Source organism: Ictidomys tridecemlineatus, chromosome 1, assembly GCF_052094955.1.
Source record: "Ictidomys tridecemlineatus isolate mIctTri1 chromosome 1, mIctTri1.hap1, whole genome shotgun sequence".
In the NCBI taxonomy this organism is placed as follows: domain Eukaryota; kingdom Metazoa; phylum Chordata; class Mammalia; order Rodentia; family Sciuridae; genus Ictidomys; species Ictidomys tridecemlineatus.
The window spans coordinates 207,236,347-207,259,006 of record NC_135477.1 but is presented as its reverse complement, the minus strand read 5'-3'; the positions used below and the strand labels follow the sequence as shown (position 1 = coordinate 207,259,006).

Below are 22,660 nucleotides of genomic sequence, written 5' to 3'. Positions count from 1 at the left end.
CATCTCTCTTGCCCCCCAGCCCACCCCAGCCTGCTTTGCAGAGACGCCTGCTTCTTCTCTGCAGACCACCTTTCTGCTGTTTGTGCCCATGGCTGCCACTGCTAAGTAGAGGCACTGGCATCCTTGTAGTCAGGCCACACAGAGAAATCCATTTGCTGTCTCCTAGATCTGATTCAAAATTCCCAGAAAAATAAAATCTTCCAGCCCTGTGTGGGCCAGGTTTCCATACCAACGTCCACGGCAGGGGGAGCCCATGTGCATTTCTACCTGCCGACACCTTCTCCTCCTCAGCTCCTGTTGCACACAGAGGTGAGGCTCTTGGGTCACAGGCAAGGCCCCTTTCTCCTCCAGGAGAAACTCATTCAGCCTGTAGAGGAAATGATAACCATCCACCCTGGAGTCCCACCTGATGGGAACCCTGGGAGGAAGGCTGGACACAGCCATATTGCTTTCCCACTTAAAAACAAGGGGCAGCTCCAGGCCCACAGTCACGCATTGGTCACCAGCTTGAGGTGCAAATTAGCTCCAGCAGGACACCTGACAAAGCTCATGGCCATCTGCATGTTGACCACTGCTGGCACCTGGAGCGGGTCCCTTGGCTAGCCAGTGGTGCCAGTCCATCTTCTGTCCATAAAGATACTGCCCTTCTCCAGGGTCCTTCACAGCCACTCTGGGGCAACTTTGGGGCAGAATTAACTGGCTGTGGTTTCATGAAGCCTTCTGCAGGGAGTTGGCAGTCTCCAGGATTGGGCCTGTCCTCTTCTGAAGGCCCGAGATGACTGGCAGTGCAGTTGTGTCCATCTAAAGACCCTGTTGTCCAGGCTACAGTTTTTTTGGCAACAAAAACCTGTAAAATCTTAACTGGCAGCCCGTTGATTTATTTTTGGGATTCTGTGTTTGCTCAAAGCCGTCTCCAGACAGCTTGCTAAGCAGGACAGCCAGAACCAGGCTGTGTCTGTGGGCTTCAGTTCTCAGAAGGAAGCTGGAGGGCTGTGCCCAAGTTTTCTGCCTAATGAATTATGCCTTTGGATGTGGAGGAAACCAGCAAAGAAATTCTGTCTCTGCCTGGTTGGCTCTGTGAGCTTCCCCTGTTTCATAATAGGCGTGCCAAATTTAGTTCTGGATGTAGGTTGCTGAAGAGTGTAAAAGCTGCAGCTCAGTTGGTCATGTGATTACCTTCTAGGATGGACTCTCTGTGGTCTCCGATCCTATACCATGAGCAGTGAGGCCTTTAGGAGCAAAGTTGCATAACTGACTTGATTGTTGATATCCACTTGCAGCAACAGTCTCAGATTTGACACTTCCCTGGGCACCTTGCTGAAGTCCCAGGGTGTCGCAGCACAACCTGACATCCTTCAACCTGACCTTCTGAGCCCCTAATGCCTCAATCTCATTAGAAAATTTCTCCAAGTTCCAAAAACCACCCAATAATCATTTAACTAGTGGTTTCAGTCTGCAGGTCACTGATGGCCAGCTTTCTGTTCAAGCATCATGGAATCCAAGTGTCCCCACCCCTGAAATGGGTCAGCTATGTGGTCATGTGCAGCTTCATTTCCTGGTTGCACCTTATTCCAAGTTCATTTGGATATAAATGAACAGGAAACTATTCCAAATTACCATGAGCAAAATCAGAAAATTTATTTAAGTTTAAAGAAATATCACATAGAAACCAAAACACCAAGAACAGCTGGGTTGGAGCCTGGAATTGAAAGCTAACAGAACCTGGAAGTCTCAAGCTCTGTCTCTAGTACTTGTGCTCCCCACACACTTTCTTTCTGTATCTAAAAGGCTATTTTTCCTCCTACCTCATGAAAGACTGACTCCCCAGCCCTGACCATTCTGTGTTTCCTAGCTTGGAAAGAGAGAACAGTCTTCTCTTTATCTGAGCCCCAGAATCTCTCTGGCTCAGCTCAGGACAGATGTGTTTGTGGCGCCTGGGATTTGGGCCAGTGGGTTGGTATCCTAGTGCAAATCTCATGGAATGGCAGTTCTGCTCTGGGTGAGGCCAAGTGGGTAGTGGAGGGCCAATAGGTGCACTGCCTCAGGATTAGCAACCACCAATGAGACAGGAATGTTGTGCATATCATCTAAATGTTTTTGAACACAAGGTCACTACAGAACACTTAAATTAGGTTGGACTGAGAAAACTGGGGATGGGAAGAATGTTTGCAGTATCTGTGCCCTCATTTGTAGTTCTAGAGTTGCCTCTGTCCCCACACAAAAATTCCAAGGGATGAACATTCAAAGAATGCAGAGCAGACAGCCCACAAGTGACTCTTCAGCAGAGGGTCAGGCCCTAGGACATGAGGTGGCCACCTCCCCAGCCAGCCAGTTCTGCCTGTTTACACATTTCTCTATGCACAGGGTGCTAGAATCAAGGTGCTGGAATTAGCACTAGGGTCATCCTGACTCATTCCCTTCCTGCCCTACTCAGAAGCACACAGAAGACATGGGGAAAGGGCCGACTTGGAATCCTCCCTTATAAAGGTTTAAGGACTTCAGAGAATTGGAAGATCATGAAAGCAGGCTTCAAAAATGGAAGGATAGAAACACACACAAGCACACACACACACAAAGTTAACAAAAAGCCACTGTGACTTTCACTCATCTTCTGGTGTAGTTTAGGATATGACCCTTTCTGTTCAATGGATTCAAATTCAGTTTAGTTGATAGGTGAATTTAAGCACAGTAATCTTGAAAATATATTTGCCCATGAAAAATCAGTTCATAACAAAAATCCAAGAAAATTAGAAATGATCATAAGCAGAACACAAGTGACATTCTTGTACTCCAGCCAAATAAGTAGGGCATTAGAGGAAAAATAGAAACAGGTAAATTAAAGGAAATGTGACAAGGGAGGAGGCTGGTAGATTTGGGGGTCACTGGAATATGGTCAAAATGTCTGTGCTTCATATTGTGCTTTCCAGAGAGAATGGTTATCAGTTTTCTCATTAGGAGGAAAGAAACTCATGTTTTCAGGTGATTTTCTAGAAAAATATCAGTGTTTTATTATCTGGATAGATTGTTCTTGATTAACGTGGAATTTGCACGTGTGATCCACTTCTGTGAGGCTCTTCTGGAAATGATGAATCCCATCGGAAGGGATGGAAAAGCCATCAGGGGCTGCTTGGGGTTGCTTGGGGCTGGGTCAGGGTTGAGCTTTGGTGAGGGTGGAACAGGAAAGGATTTGGGGGAAATGGAAATATGCCACATCTTGACTGTGATAGTGACTACATGGGTTTCTGTATTTGTCAAAACTCCAATTTAAAATGAATATTTTTGTTGTTGGTGGTGGTGGAATATATCTCAATAAAACTAATTTGAAAACAACAAAACACTGTGTAGTAATGTAATATCTGTGTCTGTATCTAGACCTAGATCTATGATGAGAAAAGAAATGCTGCCCCAGGAGTACTGTGGGCACCATCATCCTGACACGGAAGACTGTGCCTTCCCTCTATCCATTGAGGACAGCAGCAGAGCCAGGGCACAAGACTCCACATGGTGGCCTGGGGCTGCAGGTGGGTATGGGAGGTTTGGTCAGTTATAAGATACATGAGCTCTGAGGGTCTGTGATACAGCACAGTGATTATAGTTAATATTTAAAACACTTAGCATGAGAAAGTAGATCTTAAGTGTTGGGGGATGGGGGTATGCACATCAGGTGATGGACATGATAATTAACTTGATTATGGAACTCATTGGACAATGGACTTGTATAGCAATTCACATATTACACTTTAAATATATATGATTTTATTTTCCAATAATATCTCAATTAAGAAAAAAAATGAAAGACTCTCCAAAGCAGACCATGTGGACAAGGCTTGCAGGTAGACTAAGGGGCAGGGTCTTTCTCAGTGGTGGGGAAAGGAGGTGATTCAAGCCCCGAGACCAGTCTGGGCCTGGCCTGGAGGTCGACAGGGCAGACTGTAATGGGGGCTCACCTTTGTGCCTGGGGGTTGTGCTCAAATAATAGGGCACCAATCAACTGGGGCTCAACAACCCACACATCCCACCAGGTTTGCAGCTTTGAAGTTACCGGTCCCAACCACTTTGACCCAGGAGCATTTGGGGTTGGGGGCACTTCCCTCTCTGCCCTTTGCTTTGGCCTCTGCTGCTTCTACTCTCTGTACCAGGATGGGGGCAGTGTAGGGGTGAGCGGGAAAGTATTGATCATGTAAGGATTCACTCGTGGGAATGAATTTGTCACTCTTTGTCACCCTCTGGGCCTTGCATGTGTCTAAAGGTACTATTTTTCTTGGAGCAAAGAGTCCTCCCCCATGTCCTGACCTTTCTTCCCTTGCAGGTCCCTTGCCGGGTGGAGGGGGGTGTTACGGTTTAGATGTGTGGTGTCCCCCCAAAGCTCGTGTGTGAGATAACACTAGAAAGTTCAGAGGTAAAACTATGGGAGCCTAAGGCCTTGACGTAAACAGTGCATGAGTCCTCTGACAGGGATGAACAGGTGGTAACTGTAGGCAGGTGGGGAGGGACAGAGGAAGCAGGTCAATGTGGACGTGCCTTTGAGGTTTACATTTATCCCTGGAGAGCAGATCTCCACCCTCCCACATCTTTCTCTCTCCCCTCTGAGGTGCTTCCCTCCACAGCACCCTTTTGCAATGATGTTCTGCCCCACTTGGTCACAGAACAATGGAGTCAGCAACCATGGAAGGAACCTCTGAAATCTTGAGCCCAAGTAAACTTTTCCTCTTCATCTATGTTGTTCTTGCCAAGTCATCTGGTCAGAGTGACCAAAAAAAAAAAAAAAAAAACATCTAAATCAAAGGGGTGAGTACATCTCCTCTAGCTAATTGCCAGGTTCTCTAGCAGTCCCTGTGAGCTGGGTACACCTCAGCTTCTTTATGTGAGGTTCCTCTCCTCTTGGGGCAGCCCCCCAGGGCAGAATCTAAGTATCATGACTCACAGGCCACTTCTGATTTTCGTGAGGATACTAGCATCCATGTTGCTCTTACAGAGCTTACAGGTGCAACCCAGCAAGGTACAACCCATTTGGGGCGGCCTTCCTAGACTCTGACATGGACACTGCCAGTCAAACACCAGCCCTCTGGTGTGATTCTTCAAGTCTTGGTCACACCAGTCCACTGTAACCTCCCAGCTTCTGAAGTCTCACCATAGGTGTTCCATATAGTTAATTAGTCATGGAGCTGGAGAGAAACACGTCCTTCATTCTCCAAGGCTGTTCATGCTCAGGGTGGGAAGAAGTTGGGGTTGGTGGCTTGGGAGGAACATGGATCCACAGCACACCAACAAGGCTCCTTCAAGAAACACTCTCTCTGACCTCTGCTCTCCCCTTTAGTTTCTCCACTTGTTTCTCCCCTTCCACACTATCTTTCAGGGTCCTGCTCCTTTCTTTATAATAGGAAAGTTATTAGACTTATTTTCTTAGAATCTCATCCTGAAATGACACCACTAAGAGCTCAGACATAGTGACTCCTACACAAATCAGGTCCTTTGCTAAGTTCTTGACATAGATCACCATATTTAATTTTGACGACAAACCAACCTGGTGGGAATGACTATCACCATCCTAAAGATGAGGACACTGAGTCTCAGGAACATTAACCAACTTGGCCAAGGTCACACTGCTATGTGGCAGAAGTGGTCAGTAGACACAGGAGTGTTATTCTATGTAGGTGGATGCTGTGAAAGGAAACTGGGGTTGTGCACCAGCCTTCAAGGAGTGTAAAACTCAGAGAGGACATATGTTATTGCCTTCTCCTTCTCTTCTACATTTCTGTGCCTCCTCCTTATAGCACCCCACCCCACCCCACTCCTCCTCTCAGGGCTTGAACACAATGTTGACACTGCACTTTCACTGTGTATTTTATTTATTTGTCTCTCTCATTTGAAAATGAGGTCTTTGAGGGTAAAGACTGTGGCTTTGTAACCCAACACCCTCTCTTCATGAATCTCAGTGTCTGGTAGGGGCTCATAAACTGGAATTAAGGACAGAATGAAAAAAAAGAAAGTAAACTGGCAATTGATACCTCAACCTGGTCTCAATATGGTTATAGTAGAAGATACAAAGACAAACCTACATAAATACAGTTATCTCACACTAGACAAAGGAACCATAGATATATATTGGAGAAAAGATAGCCACTTCACAAATGGTGCTAGGAAAACTGGAAATCCATATATAGCAAAATGGAATTAAACCCCTACCTCTCAACCTGCACAAAACTCAACTCAAAGTGGATCAAGGACCTAGGCATTAGAACAGAGACTCTGTACATAGCATTTCATTTGTATGGATTCATTGTAGTATCCAGCCCATGGGAAAATTCAAGCTTTGTTTTTTGGAACTTTCTGGAATTTCTTTTTCAAATATTTTTGATTCATAGTTGGTTAAGTCCAGGGATGTGGAATCCACGGATACAGAATACAAGCTGTATATGTGTGTGTGTGTGTGTGTGTGTGTGTGTGTGTGTGTGTGAGAGAGAGAGAGAGAGAGAGAGAGAGAGAGAGAGAGAGAGAGAGAGAGGGAGAGAGAGAGAGTTAGTTAGTTTATTACTTGGTTGTCATTTTTTATAGTGTCTTCACTGAACTGGGCCCAGTTCACCCTCTTGGACCAGAAGGGCCTAATACCATACTGATAACTCACCACCTCAGACCAGAGCTGGTCTGGAAAGTGAAATGAACCAAAGCCACCAACCACCTGGCCTTCCCACCTGAGGGCACACTCTCCCTTCCTAGAGAGAGTTCACCAGTCACAGGCACAAAGAGTGCTGTCCTTGAGGAAGAAGGATGCAGGTCACATTGGGCATGACATCACCCTGGCTTACTGAGCCTCTAAGGACTCCAATGATGCTCTCAGATTCTAAGGGATGCTGCTGGACACATACTCCAGGGACTCAAGGCAGCTACAGGTCTTTAGGTAATGCGTTCATGGCTGCAGAAGTCAGGTGATTACCACAGCCTATCCTCATACAAAGAATGACTTCACTGGGCTGGGAGCCACGAGAACAGAAAAAAAAAACTTGTTTCTGATCACACCTTGAACCTCCTTAATCACATTTAATGGATCCCTTCCTTCCAAGGCAGAATATCAAAGAATTTATGAATCCCCCCACCAAAACAAACAAACAAAAACTCAAAAACCTACTACATGGGGTATAGGACACTTTTTGAAAATTGGTTATATACAAAACCACAAAGCATCAACAATTACAAATATGAGACATTATAGACTGTATTCTTTGACTTCAATGAAAAAAAAATAATTTGACTAGAGTTAACTAAAGATAACCACTAAACCAAAAAGTATAATCTTCTGAATCCTCAGAAGAGACAACTACATGCTCAGGAACAAAGCAAACAGACACACAATAAAATCTAAAAAAATTACAAGTAATAAAAGAAGAACTCACAAAGTTGGCACAAAATTAAGTCACCAAGCTTATCTGTCAGGCTATTTCTTATAAATAGGCTAAACTTGCTTAAAAAAATAAACCACTAACACATTTGATTGATACGTGTAATTTTAGTTATCATAGCATTATTTGTAATAGTAAATATTAGAAGTAATCCTAATTTTCTTTGAAAAACCAAGTGACCAAGTAATAAGTTCCATAAAGTGGGACATCACACAGCTCTTCAAAAGAGTGAATTAACTCTACATGTGCTAAATAAGACATGCTCTCCAGTATGTATCATGTTTTTATAAAGCAAAATGAAAGTATTTGTAACCTGTGATTATTTTGTGGATTTTTTTTAAAGGAATGTGCTTATTTTTTAGGATATCTCTAGAAAGGTCCACAATAAACCAGCACTGGGGGTTGCTCATGGGAAGAGGAAATAAGTGGTTGGAAACAGAGGAGAAATGCTTTTCACTATCCTCCTTTTGAATTTTGCATTTGTACCCAAGTGACTATTACTAATTTTTTTAAAATTTAATGAAGAATTTTTTAATAAACTTTTGATTAAAACTTTAATCATTTAACTGAAAATAATTAAAATTAAACATTTTAATAAAGAATTGACTAACTGAATTGGATTGACTAGAAATTATGCATAATGTTTTAAAAGTGATCAAAGGATTACCACTAGTGACGGCTCTGGTTCTTTAAATGTCCAAAGAACATGCCACATAAACTGTGCCACAGCAAAGAGGAAATAGGAGCAAAAGTAACAGAAGACTGGAGCAAAATCCTGAAGATAAGATGCATAGTAGAAGAAAACAGTATGTGCATCAAGAAAAGAGTCCAGATAATGCTGCTGGGCTAAAACCATAGGTCTTACAAATGGATTAGAAAAAGATAATTGCTCTGATTTTGTTAAAAATGGGTAAAGAACCAATCCAGAAGGAAATAAAATAGGCCATTGGGTACATGAAAACATAATCAAAATCCCAGTAATGAAGGAAATGAGAAAAAATAGATTCATGGCTACCATCTTGTACTAGATCATCAAAGATGGAAAATGAGTCCCCTAGGGTATGAAGAACTGAATGTTCTAAGAGACAGTCTACCACAATTCTGAAGGGCAATTGGGCAATGTTGTTTTTTTCTTGTTATTGCTGTTGTTTGCTTTATTTTGTTTGAAGTGCCTGGGATCTAACCCAGGGCTTTCCTCATACTAGTCAAGCATCTTCATAGTGAGCCACATCCCAGGCCCGGGTGATGTGTATTTTCATCTTTGACATAAGAGTTTCCCTAAGGAATTGATTGGACAGGAGTTCTCACAATACAATTGCATTCATTACTGCTTTGTTTATGATAGTGACCTGGGCATTTAAAAAAATATATGGTATTCCCACTACAATTATTTGCCAGTAAAACTGAGGACATGTATTTATATGCTGGATAATGATGCACTTAGGAACTGTCCATTTGGTTGAAAATTCTGCAGCCACTAAATACTTGAAGTCTTCCTTCCCTCTGGTACTGAGGATTGAATCCAGAGGTGCCCTACCACTGATCTACATCCCTAGCCCTACTCATTCTTTTATTTTTGAGACAGGGTCTCCTTTAATTTCCAAGAATGCCTTTGAACTTACCATCGTCCTGCCTCACCCTCCCCAGCAGCTGAGATTGCAGGCATGAGCCCCAAGCCTTCTACAGTTGAAGACTATTAAATGTCAAAAGAATATTCTAACAGTAAATGAATAAAGAAGGCTACAAGAAATAAAATGTGATTGAATTTACCTAAAAATCTTATGCTTTTAAGTTGAAAAATATAGGAAGAAACTGCATCAAAAGGTTTTAAAATACTACCCTATAAAGTGGAATTCTGTATCAACCTTTTCACAAATTTTTAAATGGACATCCATCACATTTACCCACCAAGTGTGAGTGTGAGTCTCCATGTCTATACCTATATCTACAACACCTTGGCACCATTTGTTCTTATTTGCTTTAGTTCCATCTCTAACTCCTCACTTCTCTATCTAGGGAAAGAGAAGTCGAAAAGGAGGGACATCTTTTTTTTCTGGCTTCCAGGATTTAGGAAGAGTTAATTAACCCCTTATTATTTCCTTAGCTTAAGCGGAGCTCTGACTTTAGATTGGCTGATGGTGATATCATGCCAGTGGCAGCAGCCAATCGTGGCATTGCTACCTATAAAGTCCCAGATGCCTCGGTATGGGGGGGCACTGTGGCTTGGCTCTGGAGAAGGGAGTCCCCCTGTGCTAGGTGCTCCAGCGTCCCGCTTACCTGGACCTTTGGGGCTTGGGCGTGTGGGTTGTGCCCACAGACTCCACCTGGCTCCTGTCTAGGCCTCCCTTCCTCTCCCAGCCCCTCTGTTGCAGCTTCACCAGTTGCTTTCAGGCCACAGCTGTCGCTTGTTTTCCAGCAGGTGACCCTGGCTCCTGCTGATAAAACCCTGGCTCCTAATCAGTGAAGGCTACTGCTGTCTTTTGTTGCCTGGTGCTTGGCATCTTCTATTGGGATGCAGCCCAGCGGTTCTGTCCCTGGCTTTTGTGTTCAGGTTTCCCCTCTTGGCCTCACAGTTGTCAAAACAAAATCCTGTGGCAGGGCACCAAAAGGCACCTCCTTGCTGAATGTGACTAACATTTTCTTCAGGTTACCTTTTTCTGGCTGCCAGTGTGAAGCTTTATCCTTTACAAGACAAAGGAAGAAGTTGGGGGGCCAGGAGGAAGGAGAGGAAAACAAAACTGGTGTACAAGCAAACCTTCCCCAAACCTCCATGGAAAACAATATTGACTACTCCCTCCCTTCAAAAATATGATAGATTGTACAAAGTGGAATTGCACCGGCTAGTTTTATGTTTGGCTTTAGTTGAGAAAACATTTCTTCATGTCTTAAATTTTTGTTTTCTTAAAGTGGCTTCATAGTGTTCCATCATATGTAATAATTCACTTAAGTCTTCCCCTACTGGTGGTTATTTGGGTTATTTTCCACTCCTATTTTAGGTCTGTCACGAACAAGGAAGGCTCTTTTGTGCATTTTTCTTGTGCCAGTGTATAAATTATCTTAAATACAAGTTTAGTGAAATTGTCGTTTTACCTAAAATATTTTGGATAGCTTTCTTTTCTTGTTACTCCAAATTAAATTGAAAGTCACTTAACCTAATTTTAGAAACAAAATTATAGGTAGAGTTATGCCTTGTTCTGAATTGGATTGTGAATGTCCCCCATATGCTAAAGGCCTGGTCACCAGCCAGTGGGGCTTGTTGGGAGGTCAAATGTGTCATCAAAGAGTATTACAAATGTAAGAAGAGACCAAATAAAAAATTGGGCTCAGAAAAAAAGTATTAATTTATAAATAAACATGATTTAGACTTCACTTTACCAGTTTTTTTGGTAGTTCTAATATGCTTTCAATTGTATCTCTTCAGTTTCTTGGCAATAATTACACCAGCAAGTTTGCAGTGCATATGTGACAAATATATATATATAATTCCAATGATTCACATCATATAAATACATATTTATATATAAATATGAATACAAATACATAAATAAATATATAAAATAAATATATTTCATACAAATATTTATATTTTATATAAAATATATATTTAATATATATTAAAATAAATGTTTTGGTATTTTTTTAAATAAGAAAATCCTTTTATATTCCACTTTGAATTCCTACCTGAAATTATTGTCAATCCTGTTTTCTTTGTATTTGGCTCTGTATAGTTCAGAACCAAATTTCTTGCTACTGTGGTTCATTTGGTCATTTAGTTTGAAGTATTTTTGTAAACACTTGATTATAATTTGTCTTAAAACTCTAATTTGAGAACCTTAGTTTTTAAATAAGAACATTTTTAAAACGTTTATTTGTTGGCATAGCAGCAATGACTTTATTTTGTGGTTCTTTATTTACTTGAAGTCAGTCTTAATGCATGTACTCTTTTTTCTTTTATATTTTTCCTGTTTTAGAAGTAAACTGTGCTATTTTAAAAGTCTCTCAGTATTTTAATATTCACTTAAAATAAATGTTCAGTGAATACTTGTTTCAGCATCAGAGTACAGAATAAAACAAAATATTTTTCCTCTTTGTGAAGTAATTTAGAAACTATAATTTCCTTGCCTCCAAATGTTCAGGGTCTGGTTAATATGACCTGAAGTTATCTAATCAGATCATTGTTATTAAATTATACTTAACAGTATACATCATTTCTTTCAAGAAATATTTTTTGACAAAGTTAAATTATTCCAAGTACAGTTCATTGGCAGTTTTATTTTGTGAACCTTTACATATTTGAAATCTTTTTTTTTTTCTTTTTGTCTTCACAAAACTCGTCTAGGTATAAAATTCCAATGATTCACAATCTTTGCTCAAGATTCTATGCCTTCTTCCCCATTTATTTATTTTTTGGTAAACCAAACTAATTTTTATTCTTTTGCAAATAACTAAATTTTTGTTTTTTGTTTGTGCCATTCTGGATGTTAGAATTTACTTTGTATCCTGTAATTTGGAATGTGTCCCATGAATTTGAATCTAATTGTACCCATTATTTTAGTTCCACACTGTTCGGATTTTTGAAATTGATTTTTATTTTCGGCCTTCCATCTTTTTTCTTTCTTAAAAAGAAAAGAAAAGCCCCTCTCCCAACTTCTGGCAATTCTGCCTGAATTTGTCTCCATGTTTCTTTCCCAGTTTCTGGCTTGTTACAGTTCTTTAGGTGCTCCCTCTATTGGCCTTCAGGGATAGCACAAAGTTTTTTTTTTTTTTTTACTTTGTAAAAGTGAAGTAAGTGAATTTCTTACTTTCTTTCTATGATTTGTGTCTGGAATGTTCAGCAGCTCACTCCCTTCTATCTTCAAAATAAATTTACAAAGTAAACTCTCCTAACCAGGATGGCACAAACAACACAACAAAAATTTAGTTATTTGCAAAACAATAAAAATGAGTTTGGTTTACCAAAAGATAAACCCACTGGCCATCAGTAGGACCCATCAGATGAGGATATGCATAGGGCTGAGGGCAGGTGGATGCTCAGTACCTTCCCAGCTCCGCTCAGCATCAAGTAGTGTGATCTGTCTGGAGGTGGGATCTTCTGTGTCTACAGCTCTCACAACTATGAAAAGCAGACTGATGAGGATAAAACATAAGGAGCTGGGTTGTGGCTCAGTGGTAGAGTGCTCACCTAGTATGTGTGAGGCACTGGGTTCAATTCTCAGCACCACATAAAAATAAAATAAAGATGTTGTACCCACCTAAAACTAAAAAAAATAAATAAATAAAACTTAAATAGCCAGCTGTAAGCTACAGACCTGCATGCATACTGGTAAGGGTTCTTCCTATCTTTGTTCTACTGCTTTGAAAGAATTATACCTCCCAGGATACAAGATGTGATTGTTGGTTTTCTCTCCTCTGACCACCGTTTTTTTGGGCTTGCAGTAACTGAATGAGTACAGCAAGACAAACAGAAGGAAACAGTATCCCTGACCACTTAAAAAAGCAGTTCAGACAAAAAGTTGATTTCATACAAGTGGAGAGTAGAAAGGTGGTTACCAGAGGCTGTGGAGAGTGAGGGCAGGAGATGGGGAGAGGTTGGCCAAGGGGGACTAAGTCACATTTAGACAGGAGCAAGCAGCTTTGCTGTGCCATGCGTAGTAGGGTGGCCATAGATAACAATGATGTATAATGTCCATTTCAAAAAGCTAGAAGAAAGGAGTTTGAATGTTTTCCCCACAAAGAAATGATAAATGTTTGAAGAGAGAGATTCTTACCTTGATTTGAAATAATACAATGTATGCATCTATTGAACATCACCTGGCACCCCAGAAATAGATACAACTTTTATGTATTAGATAAAGTGAAAACATAATTTTAAAAAAGATAGCATGGGATCAGTAGAGTTAGGACACATACGGAAACTCGCCCAATTAAAATGATGCCGTGACCCTAACCTCAACCACCAGGAGGTCACTTTCTAGTGAGCAGAATGGCCGGCTTCCACAACTAAATTTTTGTTTCCCAAATTCACTTTCAACCTGAGGGGTTGCTTCATTTGTTTACACTCAACAGACATAAATCTCAGCAAGCTTCTCTGTCACCTAGTGTTGATGTCCTTTCCTGTTCATTCCCACTGCTGAGACCAGGCCCTCTGAGAACCATACGGAATACTCTAAGGACTAACCTATAGATTCAATTTTGCAAAACAAAAACCACCACCTTGCTGGAATCCCAAAATCTAATGTCAGAACCTCAGTAGCACCCACTCCTCAGGATGCAGAAGTGGGCATGGGTCTGTTTCCCGGTGGGTGCTAAAACTCCATCTCCCATGGCTTTATAGTTAGGGGATTCCTCCCAATTTCTGCCAATATGTTGGACATCTACCACTTTTGTGGGGGACAAGGGTTTTCATCTGTCTTCATTGGAATTGGGAACAGCTGCCCCAGGGCCGTCCACCACACACACCAACTTACAGTGGAGTCAGTGAAGTATCTCCCAGCTCTGTCTCATGTGGCTCTCCAGCAGCTCACTCCCTTCTACCTTCAACATGGTTTTTGTCATTACTGTCATTTTGTTTTCCTTATCACATCACTTTCTTTGGGTTCCAGCACTGCCTTCAATTTATTTCTCTAACCAAACCCTTGGCATACGTCTTAAAGGGTCATTGCTCCCTAGGTTTTTGTCCATCTCCTTATTTAACTTCCCATGTGAGAGCCCAAACTCCTGTGACCTCAATAAGACCACGTACCAATGGCTCCTGACCCTGTTCCCTCACACCCAGACCCTGAGTTACAGTGCTCTTGTGACCAATGGCCTTCTCCAGGCTTCCACCTGAAAGTTCCACAAGGACAGCACAAACTTACCTGCTTTCCTCTAGTCCCTACCTCAGTAGCCACCACCAGTCACTCAAGCCAGAAGCCTGACAGCCACCAAACTCCCAACTTTCATCACCTAGAGCACTCTGTCCATGACACAGCCTGGCAATCCCACCCTCCTTCAATATTTCCAATAGCATCTCTCCTCTTTATCCCACACTCCCTACCTAAGGTCAGACTCTCAAACTGAATTGTCCCAGTTAGGTCACATTTACTGGTGTACAGCCTAGAAGGTGTGCTGGGATCTGGGGATATTAACTCCAGGAGATGTATTTAAGGTCTGGCTTTATGAGAGATCACTCATGGGGCTTTGATAAGCTTCCTGCACCTGTCTCAAATGGTGGTTGGCTGGAAGCAAGGATTAAAATAGAACATACTTGGAATGCCTTCTGAGTAAACTGGAGGTCCGCACAGCAGGTGGTAATGGAAGAGCAGCCTTTGCCAGTAGTGGAGTTCAGGGGAGGAAGCAGAAAATCCATGGATTGGTTTAGCCCAGTGTGTGCCATGCCTCCCTCCATCCTCAGCCTCCACGCTGCTGCTGTTCAGGGAGCAGGGAGGGACAGACTCCCTTCCCTAGAAGAAGACTGAATGGAGCCTGGCTACCCTGGCTCTCTAACTCATTTCCACGTGCCTCTGTGTTCCTCCCTGGTCTACAGTGTTCCCAGACTGTCTGTTCTCTGCACTACATTATGCAAATCCAAGCCAGCCAGTATCCATAGAAACCAAATCTCCTATCTTCCTCAGCCTGCTCCCTGGCAAAGGAAACCCACCAGAGCAACAACCACAAACAAGGACAAACACCCTAGAGCAGGAAGGCTTCCCTTGCCATCAGACTCAGTCCTTACTGACCTGTCTTCCCACCCTCTGGTTACTATTGAAAGGAGTAGGTGGGACAGGCCAGGGCACAAAGTTCTCTTCTTTCTTAAAACCTGAAGGGAGATATTAATAAGCTCAGCTTCTCCCATCACTAATGATTGTCTTGTCCAATCCAAATCACTATCATTAAGATCACCTTCTCTGGGCATGAGTCAGTATTTGACATCATATTTAATCTCATGCATACAGCTACATAAACCATTTTGGAACTTGACAACACAATTTCATTGTGTATGATACAATGAGTAATAAAGATCTGTTCCTCTCTATAATTTTCTGCTATGCCTAAAACATTATGACTCTTTTTTTTCCAGGCTGAAAACATGAGGCAAAGCCTCTGGTACCACACCTAGATTTTTGAATACTGGTAAGCAGCTGTCTTCTCTTCTGTGGGACACACAGCTCTTGCCAATGACACGGGTTGACTTGAGGAAAACCATGCAAGTGTCCAAGTTGCCCTGTTTACAGAAGTTCAATGCTCTACCAAAGCTTTGCAGCTATGTAAGGAGCAGGGCCAGGAGTAAAGATATAGAACTTGGCTACTAGTGTTTGCCCAACTTCCAGAGTTTTACACACTTGCTCCCTTAAAGTCTATAACCAACTTAAGAGACAAGAACTATTAGGTCTTTTCCACATCATGACACCAAGAGGTAGAGGGCTTGTCTCTCCCCAGGGTCACAGTGGTGATCAGTTTAAACTCTGGGCATCCAATCCCATATCCAGCCTCTTAACCAATGGACATATTTGGGAGGATAGAGATTTTTAAAAATTTATGTTGAAGTATTAGGTTTAAGGTTTCCATTTAGCTTTTCTCTTCTTGGTTTTAAACACCAATTATAATGCAATATTTACACAAAAACCTAAAGTAAAATCCACCAATCGAACTGAGTGCATGAAAACATCCCAGACAAACCCCCCCCTTGAGAAGGGAAAAATATTTTAATAACATGCTTGAAGTTTTCTCCTCGTGGCTGGGTTGCTTAGAGATACAGTATGGGACAATCTGCATTTTAATTATAGTGTGCTGGGCAGGGAGGGGCAGAATACTCTTATAGGCTATGTGCCATACACAAAATCTCTCTGTAAAGAGAAAAAACACTGATAGGAGGGACTGCCTACTAGGAGAGCTGAATGTGCAGAGGTGTGAGATTGTTCTAGTACATTTTGTACCTTTGGGTTTATTGCCATGTAAACAGATTATCAAACGTACACAAGCACACATGTACGAGAGCACACACCATGCACACACACACACACACACACACACACACACACACACAAATTAAAGGCAAATTACTGCTTGCCTTTTTTTTAAAGAGCATTCCAGGTCTGTATGTTTAACTCTGAAACCTATTTTTCTTGGATACTACAACCACTTTTCCACGTTATTGAATCTTTTTCACAAATGTTAAGTTGTATAGACATACTCTTGTCAAAAATCTGAAGGAAAGTAAGAGTTCCCAACATAACTTCCAAATCTCAGCTTCTCACTGTTTTTTGGAATTCATCATGACTGTGAATCAGAATTTCAACATGCAGAACATCCCATTTGCTGAAGAATTAGCCAACAGTAATAAGCCTATACTAGGTTTAGGGTGGAATACTCAGCATTTTTCCAAAGTCTGCCTCACTGGATCCCTGAGAAGCCTGAGGCAGGTACTAACATCCTCTTTCTACTTGCAACAGATGTCCAAAAGCCTCAGATAACTTCTCCATCACAGGGTTGGAATCTGGGTCCAGGATCCTGACCCTTGTGCCTTACCAAATGCTGCTGGTAGTTTTGTGGTGTGGTTGAAGACAGCTTGCCTGACCTGCAGGTCATACCTCCAAAAGGTCGCATGTTGATTAGTGACAGAGATATGTTCTGTGACGTGCACTCTTCAGCAACTTTGTCACTGTGAACACTGAGTATGCTTACCAAACCTCGACGGAATAGTCTACTGCACACTTGGGCTGTGTGGTACAGCCCCCTGCTCCAAGGCTGCAAAACTGTGTGCATGCTACTGCAGTGGCACTGTCAGCCACCGTGACACTGTATATATCTAAACACAGAGACGGCACAGAAAGATGTTAATCAGAATTTTTCAGCCCCAATATTATCTTGCCCCTACTTTGTATTTATGACCCGTCATTGACATGATGCATCCACACAAGAACCGCCCACTGTGGCCCAGGACATCCCTGGACCTAGGACAGCAAAGGTGAAAATGATGTGGTCCCTGCACTCAAGCAGAGAAGACAGGCAGGTGCCTTCCAAAGGAGGGGCAACATGCAATAGCAGCCTCAGGAACCCTGAGAAGGATCTACAAAAATGGAGGCAAAGCAGGCAGAAGCCTACTGGGCCGAGTTCTGTTAATATCTTTCTAAGGTGTTGGGAACACTCCAGCCTGGAACCATTAATAACCATGGGGCTCACCAGACTGCCATTTTGATAGTTAACCAACAATAATCTCATTCTGCCAAAACTTCACCCTTCAGAAGCAAGAAGAAAGAAAGAAAATGGCTATTACACACTGAGTTATGACCAAGTGATCACTGGTGCCAATGTGCAAGTTCAAGGAGCCAGGGAGGACTCTCCTCCTATTTGCCTTGGCACTCACAAGTCTGCTGCCCAGGCTCCCATCTAAAGGGCACACAGTTAGGGGTTAGAGAAGATCTGCAGTTGAGGACATAAGCCCAGGCAGGTAAGGAGTGTGCACACAGGTGTTGCAGCAAATATAACCAGAATAGTCCAAGTAACCAAAAGCAGGTCACTGTGATACAAATGGCCCTGTGAGTACCAGGCAGTGTGTATAACAGCCAGGTGTGCCTGGAGACATGTGAGATGGAGCCAGGACACCCAGTAGAACAGAGTCCAGCCACATTGAGCTCAGAAAGCTGCATTGCAGAAATGCACATGAGCAGGTCAGGAGTGGGGGCCACTCTGGGTGACCACTGGAGACCAAAGATGGTGCATCTGGTGGCAGCACATAGATGGATTCAAAAGGGGAATAAGATAGGCAGTGTACAGTGGGCTGGTGCCTCCAGGGTGGATGCTGGAATGGGAAGAAAGAGGCACAGGTGAGAGAGTATTCAAGGAAGACCCTTGGAGAGGGGCTCGCTGCCAAAAGGATAACCACCTTACCCTGAGCATATCCAGAATCGAGGCTAGATGGTCTTAAGGGCAGTGTCAAAAGGAGGATTCCTAAGATCTGTAAGCAACCGAAAAAAAAAAAAAAACAGACTAGACATTATCCAAATTAAAAAACTGGGGGTTTCAAAGGATGTCACCAAGAAAGTGAATGGACACACCTAGAATGAAGAGGAAAGTTTATAAGTTCTATATATGACAAAGGGACTAGTCTCTAGAATACATAGAGAACCCTTAAACTTAACAATAAAGACAACCCAGCTAAAATGGGGAAAGGCTCAAGACAGTTCCCCCAAACAGATATATAAATGGCCAATAAGCACATGAAAAAGCTACTCGGTATCAGCATCAAGGAAATGCACATCAAAGCCAAAGCCATACCACTTCACCATCACAGGAAGGCTAAGTCAGAACACAGATCACAGTGCTGACAAGGTTGCTGTGCACCCGGAATCCACAAACACTGCTGGTGGCAGTCAAAGGGGTACAGCTGCACTGAAAAGCAGCTTGGTGGTTCCTCAAAAGGTTTTGAAGAGTCACCATAAGACAGAGCATGTCTATGCCTGGGTGGACCCAAAGAGAAAGAGAGACAGGTCCACACAAAAATCTGTATACAGATGTTCCAAGCAGCACTACTTAAAACCAACAAAACGTGGAAACAGGCCAAATACCCATCAACTGGCGAACAATAAAACACAGTACATCATTTCATACAACGGAATATTACAATAAGAATACACACTACAACATGGAAAAACTCTGGCTTACAAGAACACTGAAAGAAATAATGTCAAAAGAAAAAGCACATCATTTTTATTTCTTTGAAAAGAAGGTCTAGGCTATCCAAAATATCTTATATCTTAAAACAAAACAAAACAAAAAAACTCGTAACAGCTTGGGTGAAAATAGTTTTAAACATTTATTCTAACCAACAAGTCAGGCTGATCATACAGAATCTGTACTTGACAGGTTAAACCCCAGCAGAGCACACACACTCACAATTGCTTGGTTCCCAAAGTGCCTAGAGCTCTTTTTTGGGGGGTGGGGGTGGTGGGGGCTGAGAATCTGACACATGTGAGCTCATTTGCCAACTGCCAACTGGCCCCAGTGGCATGTCACATTTTGTCCCTCCCCACTAGTTACATAACCAATGTGCACAACACACTTATAACCAGGACTCCTAATTGCTGTTTAGAACATCAGCTGTTATAAAGTGGGGAATCCAGGCTGGAACGTGCCCCTAACTATAACATGGTACCCACGGGACAGTATCTCCTTTCATGTTGCCAGTTCCCAGGACACACACAGTGAGCTGGAAATTAGAAAGCATTTGCAGGCATGCGAAAGGAAAGGTGGAGGTTTACAGTGGAGAGGAGAAACAGGATGGAACCCAACAGGGAGCAAGCCAGCTGAGGCAGTGAGGACGAGGGACACTACCTTCCTTCCCACTGCACAGCACCTGTCTTCCGAACAGCCTCCCTCAGATCACACCCTTCCTTTCTTCGTAACTGGAGGAGGCACCTCTTCCCTTCCCTTCTCATACTTTCACAGAAGAACACACCCCACAGAATTATAGAAGGACATGGTCTTCTATTCCCACTGTCTATTGTACAGATGAGGAAAGTGAGTCCCAGCGAGGGAACAGGTGCACAGCATGATTTTAATTTTGTTAAGTGCTCTGGAGCTCTTAGTTCAGGAGATTAGCTCTTGATGCACAACCAGATAAACTGGAGTTGATGGATACAGATGGGCAGCTTTGCATCCTACTTTACAGGACCCCCAGGAAGATCTGTGCAAGTTTTAAATTAGTAACATAAAGCAGTAGCTAAGCTGAGCCCTGCACTAACTGTTTGCTTCTTTGCTGAATTCCTGATGTTCTGGCACTGGAGTGACTGCAGCTCTTAAGCTAGTCAATGCCTAGGCAGCCAATAGGCCTGAAGGCTGCCTTTCTCGTGAGTCCAGCCAACCTAGACCATGGAATCACACCAATTCCTATAGCAGGCTCTCTGCCAAGTCAACATCTCCTGTCCTAATCATCCTAAGGCAGGTGCAAGAAACGAGGAGCAGTCCTCACATGCCAGAACCCACTGCAACTACTCAAGACTGGCGAGCGTCCACCTGGTCTACGCTGCCCCACCCATTCCTTCCCAGGAAAACCACAACAAAGGCTTTGCCAGCACCTTCCCCTCTTCCCCTTTGTATCTTGACTGACCCTAGTGCTTCCCTGTGTGGCTCCATGTGGCATGGCTGGGAAATGAGTGACAGACTCTTTCCAGTAGCAGTCATCTCCTAATTAATTGGTTTAACCATACCTGGAAAATAATAAAACCTACATTTTAAAACAGGCCTGTTCTAAAAATAAACATTTTCTCCAGAAATTCTCAAATGAGGACTTAAAAATTCACACTCTGGGTAGAGCCTGGACCCAGTGAGATACTTCCTGGATGGCTTTTAACTGAACAGAGAAGGGACCAAAAATAAAGAAAAGGCATAGGGCCTAGAGTCACAGAAAAAGGCAAGACAGAATGGCAGAGAATGCTGGCACCTCATAAGGTAGTGGGCAGAGGTGCCATTGCCGGGGATGGGCTTCAGGAAGAGGTAGGAATAAAGCAGGCCCACGGCACAGCATCCAGCAGGCCTGGGCTAGTTCAGACGTCCAGTTCTTCCTTTATAGTGATGCGCAAGGGGCAGATGCTCAAGGGCTCAGGAGGCCCATCACCCTGTACACCCCCAAGGTAAAAGTAGGGCCGCACCTCCCAGAAGCGTGCATGGAAGGTATATAGGTGGCAGTTATGTTCAGCATCATAGAAGGACAGCTCACCCTCTTCGCACTCCAGCTCCACACGTAGGCAGCGCGGGATGGTCAGGACCAGGGGTGAGGTGGCCGGGTCCGAGGTCACACAGTGGTCCCCCTCCACACCCTGCGTGTGGCACACGTACCAGAAGCAAGAGCATGTGTCATGGTGGCAGCTGTGTGAGTGGCCTTCTGCACCTGTATTTGGCTGCACCCCACCATACCTACCCGCCAGCTCTGCAGGTCACCCAGGGCCACCTCTCAAGCATGGGATCCTTGAGAAAAGGTGCAGGATCCCAGCAGGCAGGGTGCTGAGGATAAGCACTCTGGCTTTCCACCTGTAGGCGCTAGCCATGGTTGGTGATGCTGGTGAGGTCATCAGACACCGAGAGCCAGCCTGCTGCAGTGTTGGGATAGAAGCTGAAGGGCACTGAGGGCAGAAGGGGGACAGTTAGCAAACCTGATACTCTCCAACCTGCCACACCAGGTAGTGTCCCCAGGGCCCCAAAATGACCATCTCAGTTCTAGTTGCAATGGGTTGATGGAAATCATGGGTTCAAATGTAAAGGCCAAAATATACGTGAAAATCATCGCCCCCACCCAGTGGCCCAGAATGTGCCTTTATTTGGAAATGGGCATTACTATAAATACAGTTATAGTAATAAATACTTACTGTATTTATTACTATAAATAAAGTTAGACGAAGTCAGATTGGAGCAGGGTGGAACCTGAACCCATCTTGACTGTGCCCTTATAAAAAGGGGAATGGAGACAACACATGAGGGGAAAAGCCATGTGGTAGAGGGCAGAGGGTGTGGTGCTGCAGCTGCAGGCCAAGGGCAGCCAGGCCTGCCAGCCAAAACCAGAAGCTAGAAGAGACACAGAGGGCCCCTGCCACAGGTTTCAGAGGACCACAGCCCTGCTGTCACCTAAGCATGAGCTTCTAGCCTTCACAACCATGAGAGAATGGGTTTCTGTCATTTAAAGCACCCCATGTGTGGTCCTTTGGTGACCTTGGATGAAGAAAGCCTTTCATTAAACACATTACAATTCTGAACAGAGAAAATATTTCTATTTCTGAAGAGGACAGAGGGTCAGGGCCTGTATAGGAAGGTGGTCTGCCAGGAGGGGCTGCAGCCATCAGGCAGGAGGGAGATGACCAGGGTCAAGGGCCTGCTGGGAAGTCAGTGGAGAGAATGGGTAGAGCCTGACAGAGTGGAGCTTGGCAGCTCTGTGCTAGCATAAAGTACCTTCCCTGGGCACGAACACTTCCCAGAACCCCTTACCAGATTTGATGGAACTTATCATCTTCTTCCGCACACGGTACTGCAGGGAATCCAGGTACCAGCAGGGGTTGATGAGCATGCTGGTCTAGATGGTCTCCAGCTCCACCATGAAGAAAAACCTGTAAAAGGAGGACTGGGCATGGTGGGTACAGTTTGGGCAAAGCACCTGGGCTGATCTGGGTTCACTGGAAATGGGCAACAGGACTTGCTCCCTTGCCTTAGGCCTAAGTTTCCTGGCCACCTTCCCCAAGACAAACCTGATTGGTACAGGAACTGACTGAGCTGCCACACCCTTCAGGATTCAGTAG

At 43.5% G+C, this 22,660-nt stretch overlaps 1 pseudogene; it reads right to left on the bottom strand.

The window, feature by feature from the left end:
- Positions 1 to 20,920: 20,920 nt before the first annotated feature.
- LOC144366755 (E3 ubiquitin-protein ligase TRIM35-like) lies at positions 20,921 to 22,431 on the bottom strand (annotated as a pseudogene).
- Between the last annotated feature and the right edge of the window lie 229 nt (positions 22,432 to 22,660).